Here is a 10,137-nt window from a genome sequence, read left to right as displayed (position 1 = left end):
GACTATTTGACAGTCTCCGGACTGTCTGGGTCTGACTTTGGATTTCCTACCGGAAACCCTAGGTCGACCCGATGCCTATTGTTCTCTCTACGGGGAACGCGTCCTCACCTACTCCTCTCAGGAGATTTACCTGTTGCCAGTGCGATCCTCCAGATCGACTAGACTTTTGCTCGGCGTCCGATACTTCCGGTCTTCATGCTGGATGTCCGGTCCTCGACCCATCCAGACTTCTACCCGATTCGGGAGACCAGGATTTTAACCTAGGGTTACCACCCCCTAGGATTTTTGCCCAAAGCTCCGACCTGCCAAGACTTTCCGCATAGGGTTACCACTCCCTATGACCTAGGGTTACCACCCCCTAGGGTTTTCCCCTTGCCTAACCATAGATAGGACTTTCCTGAAACACTCAATCATACACATTAGATAACAATTAAACTTAACTTTGAATCCCTTTGGCATTATCAAAACTTGAGTTCGATCGTCGGATGCTTCCCGCACCAACAAGTTACTGCTCCAATCCTCTCCAAGATTTGGAAAGGCCCATTGTATCATGGAGCTAGCTTACCTCGGAAGACAAATCTCTTCACCCCTTTCGTGGGTGAAACTCTAAGGAATACATGGTCGCCAGTAGAGAACTCCAGGGGTTTACGTCTCCGATCAACATAACTTTTCTGGCGGTCCTGCGCCTCTAACATCCTCCGTCTGATAGTACAGACCAACTCTGCCTCCTGCTGAGCTCTCTGAAGTCCTAGCAGCTGGGTCTCCCTAACCTCCCCCCAGAAGGTGGGTGTCCGACAAGGTCTACCATACAATGCTTCAAATGATGCCATTTGGATAGCTGAATGATAACTATTGTTGTAGGCAAACTCTACTAATGGCAAGTGGTCCTCCCAGCTACCTCCGAAATCCATAACGCAAGACCTCAGCAAATCCTCTAATGTCTGGATGGTCCGCTCTGACTGCCCATCTATTTGTGGATGGAATGCTGTGCTGAATTGGAGCTGGGTGCCCAAGGCCTGCTGCAGACTTTGCTAGAACTGGGACGTGAACCGTGGGTCTCTATCTGATATAATGCTTAAAGGGATACCATACAATCTGATGATCTCCCGACAATACAGCACTGCTAATCGATCCAGATAATTAGTCTTCCGGATTGCTAAAAAGTATGCAGATTTGATTAATCGGTCAACGATCACCCAATTCACTTCATGGCCTCGTCGTGTCCTAGGCAAACCCACCATAAAATTCATGGTGATGTGCTCTCATTTCTATTCTGGAATCGGAATCCTCTAAAGTAATCTGGCAGGTCTCTGGTGCTCAGCCTTCACCTGTTGACAGACTAGACATCTAGCTACAAACTCCGCGATGTCTTTCTTCATGCCGTTCCACTAATAGGAATGCCTCAAATCTCGATACATGTGAGTTCTGCCTGGGTGTATCACAAATCGAGAGCGGTGAGCCTCCTGAAGTAACTTCTCCAAGATCGAGTGAGACTGAGGTACACATAACCTGCCTCAGAAATAAATAACACCCTTGTCATCTCGGGTGAACTCCGTCTGTTGCCTAGAAGCTATCTGGTTGCCAATGAACTATAAGCACTGGTCACCGACCTGGGCCTCTCGGATCATCGAGCAACCTACTGCAATACACCCTGCCTGAATAAAAACTACTACCCTGTGAGTGGTTTTGTGTGCAGATCCATGTAACTGACGATCTACTCAACAATAATGGAACTGATAATCGCTCAGCATGTAATCATGCGAGATGGTGCATGACACTAAGCATGAAAATCCTGACCATATCTACCTCCATAAAACATGTATCAAAAATAAATGGCTCAAATAAGAAGATCTAGGTACACGTATCAGATTTGGTAAATCTCTAGTCTGGTATATCATAAGGTATGGTATGTTACTACCTCTTTGAGCGTAAATAATCAAGAGGGTAATGGATGTAAAACAGGTAATAAATAAGCATGCTGAAGGAATCAAGCAATGACATACTGATGCAGATATAACATAATTATTACTACTCATTAAAATCCACTATACATATCAAATGACAATATCAAAAAGATAAGTCAAGGTATTGTTAACCTCCGCAAGTGTACGGAAATATCGCAAGTAATATAAAAGATTATCGTATCCACAGGGACTGGAATAAGCACTAAGAATATCTCAACGTGAACTAGCCAGACAACAAATCAATAGATTAAGAAAGTCTAAGTGTAACTATGAAAAGTAAACAAAGTAATAAAAGAATAGGAAACAAGAACAAGGGCAATGATAAGGGATGTTCTAGGAGTTTTGGTTTCTTTGTAAGATTCCTCAATGTAAATGATCTACCAAATCTTATTTCTTAATTGTCCACCATTTGAAGAAGGTTGTCGGTTCTCTCTTGCAATAGACAACCGGCTTAGGACTGAAATTTATACCTAAATATGATCAATTAGATATGAGCCTATGTTGTCCTTACACGGGCATGTTCCTGTCACGAAGATCTCTCGGAAAATCAACATAAAAATCATTACCTCTCAACCCTTAAGATATAAAGATTAATGCATAAATCTATCCTACCCTCTTGAATTATCCTATTTCCCCCCTAAAGCTCATCCCTCAAACGTCCTTTCATGAGCTTGCACCTTACGCGTGCTTCCCTCAGAAAATCGAGTCAGCGATAATCTCTACAAGATCCACAAGACATTTAAACAATCAATCAAGAATGTGCATTAGGTCCAAATCACAACAATACATCCAAGATTTAATTGATACAAATAGGGAAAAATCATAGAAATAGGGAATTGGTAAATCCACAAGAGTTTACATCAAGAAATCCTTACAAATACTCCCTTCATCCTAGAACAAAGACAAACTACTCTATCAATCTAAGAAAGAGATCCGAAAACATAAAGATTGTTGGTGCGGGAAGCATCCGACGATCAAACCTTAGTTTTGATAATGGCAAAGGATTCAAAGTTAAGTTAGTGTGTGATCTAACATGTTTGAATGAGTGTTTCAGGAAAGTCCTAGCTGCGGTTAGGCAGGTGAAAAACCCTAAGGGGTGGTAACCTTAGGTCCTAGGGGGCGGTAACCCTAGGTGGAGGAAAACTCTAAGGGGCGGTAACCTTAGGTCCTAGGGGGTGACAACCCTAGGTGGAGAAAAACCCTAGGAGGTGGTAACCCTAGGTCCTAAGGGGTGGTAACCCTAGATGGAAAGTCCAGTCGGTCTGGAGGACCGGACTGGCATCAGGTAATCTCTCCTGAGGGGAGTAGGTGAGGACGCGTTCCCCGTAGAGGGAACAGTAGGTGTCGGGTCGACCTAGGGTTTTTGGTTGGAAATCCGAAGTCAGACTCGGACAGTCCGAAGACTGTCAGCTCTTTTTCACTTATGAACTATCAGATTCTAACATTGTCTTGCAAGGTATGCAATTGCTCGGACTAATCTTGTTTTGCAGGAGAAGCGGCTCCTGGAAAAAGGAGGTCCGGGCGCCCGGACAGGTCCGCGCGCAGGAGGTCCGGGCGCCCGGGACCAACTTTTATCCCCTGCGCGACTTCACCACGTGGAGCAACCTAGTTGGCTGACCACGTCACACTTCAGGCGCCCGGAAAGGTCCCAGGCGCCCGGAACCTCATATAAAAGGAGGGTTGAGGTGCAACTTCAAAAACAACCATCTTCTAAGCATTCTCCGTGCGACAAGCTGCTAACGTCTCGACTCAGAAGTGCTGCAACGACAATTCGGAGCTTCAACTTTATTCTTTTTATTGTCGGTACAATATTCTTTTCTGCTTAAATTGTACTTAGCGTGTAATAGCTTTTATGAATTATAGTTGTTGCCCACCGGAAGCGATCAAGGATCACGGGCCTTCGAGTAGGAGTCGTCACAGGCTCCGAACGAAGTAAATCCTTCGTGTCCACTTTATTTACTTTTCCGCTACGTTAATTCTGAACAAGCTTTTACGATTTCGAAAAACGAAATAGTCACGAGCGCTATTCACCCCCCTCTAGCGCTTTCGATCCATCAATTGGTATCAGAGCGGGGTCATTTTAAATCGGTGCAACCACCATTCAAAATATTTTTTCGTGGTATTTTTTATTTTCGGAATCGATTAGAATTTAGCCTCATAGTTATATTATAATTCTTTTTCCCTCGAATCGGTTTTTCTCGGAATTGGTGCAACACCACCCGAGTTCGTGATCCATTTTTTTTCCTACCGCACTACTAAGCCAGGACCAAGTCCTGGGACATTTTTTTTTTGGTTGTTTTTCACTTTAGGTAAAACTAAAATGGCCCTTCAAGAAGGCTACAGTACTACCCGCCCTCCGCTATTCACCGGAGACGACTTCGGGTACTGGAAAGGTCGGATGGAGGCATATCTCCAGACTCACTTTGAAGTCTGGATGATTGTCAAAACCGGATTCGAACTACCATCTGACAGCGCCGACAAACCACTACCGTACGAGGACTGGGATGCATCTTTGATAAAGAAAGTGGAAGCTAATGCCAAGGCAACCTGCACCCTCCAGTGTGGCCTATCAAAAGAAGAACTCAACCGCATCGGCCCCTTCAATAGTGCCAAAGAGTTGTGGGAGAAACTAATTGAACTTCACGAAGGGACATCCGACACCAAAGTAAGTAAAAGAGACCTAATTTTTAATAAATTATTTAACATCAAATTGCAGGAAGGTGAAACAGCTGCCCAACTTCATGCCCGGATTCAAGATCTGCTCAATGGTCTTCATGCAATTGGACAGAAGGTAGACAACCGGGACATCATAAGGTATTCTCTAAACGCCTTTCCAAGGAACACCTTGTGGGCATCCATGGTAGATGCCTACAAGGTCTCCAAGGACTTATCTACCATTAAACTAGATGAACTTTTTGCAGAACTCGAACTTCATAAATAGACTAATGCACGCCCGACCGAGAAAGGGTTGGCTTTGGTTGCAGGAACAGGGAGATCGCGTGAGTCAAAAATCAAGCGGAGAACCGAACCTAAGTCAGAAGAAGAATCAGATTCAAAAGACGACGATAAACTTACAATCGAGATAGTCAACTTAGTAAAGAAGCTCTGCAAAAAGAAGGGCTTCAACAAAAAGGATCCAAAAACCAAAAGACAGCCCAAACAAGCTCGAAGGTTAAATTAAAGTCACCTGCTACGGATGCAATCAGAAAGGGCACATCAAGGCAAATTGCCCAAATAAGAAGCAACAAAGAAAGAAAGCATTGAAGGCAACATGGGACGAGTCTTCTTCCGAGGAATCCGACGACGAAGAACTAGAACAGACGAACTTTCTCGCCTTGACAGCCCGGGACTACACCAACGGATCCGGAAGTGAGGACGAATCGGAAACCGAGTCCGAGAGAAGCCACGGATCCGCATCCGTTTCCGAAGGACCGAACCTCTCTGTAAGTAAAAATCATTTATATAGCTTAATTAATTATTTAATGCATAAAGTAGCTAAGTCCAAGATTCGAATCAAAACGCTTCTAAAGGAGGTAACACTCCTTAAAGAAACGCCAAACAACGAATCCTTAACTGATCAAGTTCAGACTGGAACCTCAACTCAAGTTCAAAAACTTGAGGAAGAGAATTCCAATTTGAAAAGTCAGGTAAAGGATTTGAAAACTACCCTAGAACGATTTTCCTTGGGATCCAAGAATCTTGACTTGATTCTTGGAATACAAAGGGCAATCTACAATCGAACTGGACTAGGATATAAAAAGAAATATAAATCTTACCTATCCTTAATAAACAAACCAAATAGAAAAATGATCCAAGCATGGGTTGCCAAGTCCAACCTGATCAATCAAGTTGGACTTGGACATTATTGGGTTCCTAAGGATCAAATACATTACCTCAATAAACCTTATCGAGGCTATGATCCAAGGGGGAGCTAAAACAATAAAAATTAGAAATTAATCTAAAACTCAAAATTCAAAATTAGAAATTAATCGAAAACTCAAAATTCAAAATTCAAAATTAATCGAAAACTCAAAATTCAAAATTCGAAATAAATCTAAAACTCAAAATTCAAAATAAATCTAAAACTCAAAATTCAAAATTCGAAATTAATCTAAAACTCAAAATTCAAAATTCAAAATTCGAAATTAAAATTTAAAATTCAAACTCAAAATTCGTAATTAAAATTTAAAATTCAAACTTAAAATTATTAATAAAATTTAAAACTCAAAAATCAAATAGAAGGAGGGTCCAGAATAACTGGCAACTCCGAAATCTATTTACCCGACAGGGTAACCGAACTTAATCTACCCGAAATGGGTAAACAAGAGTAGATTACCCGGATGGGTAAATAAGGATAGATTAAAAAGGGTTAAATTTTAACTTGAAGCACAGTACTGGTGAAGTTTTTGGATGATAGTACGTTGGGAAAACTTGGGCATCGCATGTCTAGGAAGATATGACTTCGACCTGATGCATTTGGCCAAGTGGAACTAACCGAAGCTACCCTTAAATAGATCCTAACTAGTTAGACCAAGGTTTATTATTAAACTCAATGGGTAGGACTATTTGGGAAACCTCGAAGGCATGGTTACTTTAATGAGCTCCTTGTGACTCACCATAGCCCAGAAGTTTATCCAAAGAACGCTTACTTGTTGAACCCAAAGCTAAACCCGAATCTAACATAAAGTTAAAGAAAACCCTATAAATTGAACTAATTCATCTCACAAAATAATAGGATCCCCTGATTGAAAACATACATCAGGTGAGATGACTAAGCAAATTAAAATTTAAATATTCCTCCAAATTACTTAACTTAAACATCTTCAAATCAAATTAACTTAAACAATTTCAAAATTGAACTAATTTAAAATAATTCTCAATTAAACATCAAATCACCAAACAAACCCCCATAAAATTAACTCAGATTAGGTAAGATGCTAAATTAGAGACTTACTTCAATCAAACTGTCTTTTGATCCATCAACTACTTTATGTGTAGGAATTGGTGTTGGTGCAATATCCCTCAGGTCAAGGTTGACCTGGGTAACCAAGCTGAGTCTTGGTTTGGGTTTAGATGTTTGACAATAAAATATTGATTGAAGAAGAGTCAAGTAGGTCAAGGTTGACCGGATACTTGACTGGGAAGTCCTAACTGGGATGTTAGGCAAAATGAAAGACCTAGTGAGTGAAGCTAGGCAGTATGAAAGTCCTGGTGAGTGAAGCCAGGAAGAAGAAAAGTCCTGGTGAGTGAAGCCAGGCAGTAGGAAAGTCCTGGTGAGTGAAGCCAGGCAGAAGGAAGTCCTAGTGAGTGAAGCTAGGCAGATGGAAATCCTGGTAAGTGAAGCCAGGTGAAAGTCCTAGTGAGTGAAGCTAGGCAGATGGAAATCCCGTGAGTGAAGCTGAAAGTCCTAGTGGTGAAGCTAGGCGGATGGAAATCCGGTGAGTGAAGCTGGGTGAAAGTCCTGTGAGTGAGCTAGGCAGATGGAAAACCCTAGTAAGTGAAGCTAGGTGAAAGTCCCGGTGAGTAGCCAGGCAAGGAAAATCCGGATGGATCAAGGATGATCGGACATCCGGTATTGAGAAGAGGTCAAAGGATTGATTGGATACTTGGCATGAAAGAAAAGTCCAAGTAGGTCAAGGATTGACCGGATACTTGACAGAGAAAAGTCCAAGTGGGTCGAAGGATTGACCGGACACTTGGTAAGGGAGTCCTAGCAGGAGGGAGTGACTAGATGCTAGGCATGACATACCAACGGTCAAGGTTGACCGGATGTTGGTTTGGGAGGTTTGGGACTTGGTTTTGGACAAAATCGAGTCGGATCGATCGATGGATCGATCCAGGATCCGGATCGATCGGTGGATAGATCCGCACTGTCCCAATCGAGCCTCCGGATCGATCCGTGGATCGATCCAGAGGTCCCAATCGATCGATGGATCGATTGGGGCGATCGACCAAGAGCTGGATCGATCCGTGGATCGATCCGAACGCTTCCATAGCAGGCGCTGCGGATCGATCCGTGGATCGATCCAAACCTCCGATCGATTGGGAATATTGAATCGATCGGATCCGACCGCCGTTAGCGTCGTTTATAGCCGCAGGCGTGTGATGGGCGCGACGCTTCTCCGATTCACTCCAGAGCTCTCGCCAACTCCTCCACAGCGCTCATAAAGCTCAGATCGCCAGTTCTTGAAGGATCTTGGAAGCTCTCCAAGTCAAGAGGCGGATCAAAGCCAAGAAGAGAAGCTAGGGTTAGGGTTTTGTACTCATTGTAAGCTTGTAAGCTTGTATTTCTTGTATCCTTTCCCTCTCTTCTTGTATTGAGTCTTGTAGGGCTTCTCCGCCCTTGGTAGTTACCATAAAGGAGTGTTTTCATAGTGGAGGGTGCGTGCGTGGTGTGGATCCTTGGACTAGTCACCTCTTGTGAGGTGGATACCAAGTAAAACCAACCGTGTTAGCGTTGTGTGTTTGTTTCTGTATTTTCCGCTGCATCTTCTTGAAACAAGCAACGCCGAGCAACGAGCGAACGCGACGAGCTATTCACCCCCCCCCCTCTAGCTACTTTTGGTCCTAACAAGTGGTATCAGAGCAAGGTTGCTCTTCACCGGAATCACCGCCGGAAGGGGCAAACATATCAAGAAAAGCTAGAGGGGTGAAGAAGTTGGAGCAAATTCTTCAAGTTCAAGATTTTATGAAGCTCAACTTCAAGATGCAATTCCAAGATGGACTTGGATTTGACACAAGGGTGGCTCCACCATATTCATCTACAAGCTTCGATTCTTGGAAATCAAGAATCGAAAATTTTCTTATGATGGAGATAGAGCAATGGTTTGCTCTCATGGAAGGTTTTGAAGCTCCCACAAATTCCAAGGGCAAAGTACTCAAAAGGAGCAAGTGGAACCAAGAGCAAGTCCAAAGGTGCGAGGCCAATGACAAAGTGACCAAGCTTTTGGTCAATTTATTGCCAAGCACCATCCTTTGCAAAATTGGAGAATTTGAAGATGCAAAGGAACTATGGAGCAAATTGGCCAAGCTTCATGAAGAGATCCCCTCCACTGTACAAGAGCAAGAAGTATCCAGAGAGGGTGACTCTTTGGAGCAAGACCAAGAGGAGGGCTCCAAGGTTGAGAGATGCTCAACCTCCGAAGAAGAGGAGATCCAAGAAGCTTCATCCTCAAGGGAATGCAACGAAGGGAACAAGGAGGGAGCATACTCCTTGTTTCATATTCAAGATGATGAAGCCTCCACCTCTAGGATTGAGGGGGAGCAATCCTTGGTGACGCCGGATCAAGAAGAAGGAGAAGCTTCTACATCCGGGTCAAGTGAAGAAGAAGAAGATGGTGCCACCTCCGAAATTCAAGAAATATCAAATGGAGGAGCAAGTGCCATCCCTATACAAGAAGGTATAAATGTTTCAATTAAAAATAAAAATCATATAATATGTTTTGAGTGTAGGGAACATGGGCACTATAAGAGCAAGTGTCCCAACTTGGCCAAGAAGAAGGGCCAAGTGGCACAAAAGGGCAAGGAGACGAAAAAGGAGACCAAACCCGGGACAAAGAAGAGCAAGGAGCACATTGTGTGTTTCTTGCAACCAAAAAGGGCATTACCGAAGTCAATGCCCCAAGGGGAAGAAGATGGTCAAGGCTCAAGGAGGCATTAGTCAAGGGGGAGCCTCCAAGGTAAAGAAGAAGGTAACATTTATTGAGCCTACCCCTTTACATTATGGTAAAAAGCATGATAGTTCTAACTTTTATCATTTTAATGCAATTTACCATAAGAATAGAAAGCATGAGGGCTTTAAGGAAAAACATGTGGCCCTACATGCCAAAACTACCCAACCTAAGGTTAGGAAGGTAGATAGACACTTGGGCAATAACTCTAAAGATTTTAGATACAAGCCCAAGAACAAATATGCTCATGAATCAAATGAAAAATCTAAAACTAAGGACTTAGTGATAGAAAATCAAGTCTTGAGGTCAAGACTTGATAAAATGGAAAAGACCCTAAAAAGGATGGAAAATATCCTATTAGGGCAAAATGAGCATAACCTAGGTTTAGGGGTACAAAAGCCATCCAATGGCCATAGAGGTTTGGGATACAAGCCAAAGGCTAAGAAGGATGTGCCCTCTTACCATAGAGTTCCATATAGTTATGGAACAAACCCTAGGTCTAG

This window comes from Zingiber officinale, chromosome 3A (genome assembly GCF_018446385.1).
Source record: "Zingiber officinale cultivar Zhangliang chromosome 3A, Zo_v1.1, whole genome shotgun sequence".
Taxonomy (NCBI): Eukaryota; Viridiplantae; Streptophyta; class Magnoliopsida; order Zingiberales; family Zingiberaceae; genus Zingiber; species Zingiber officinale.
The sequence above is the reverse complement of the archived record's forward strand: the minus strand, read 5'-3'. Positions refer to the sequence as shown.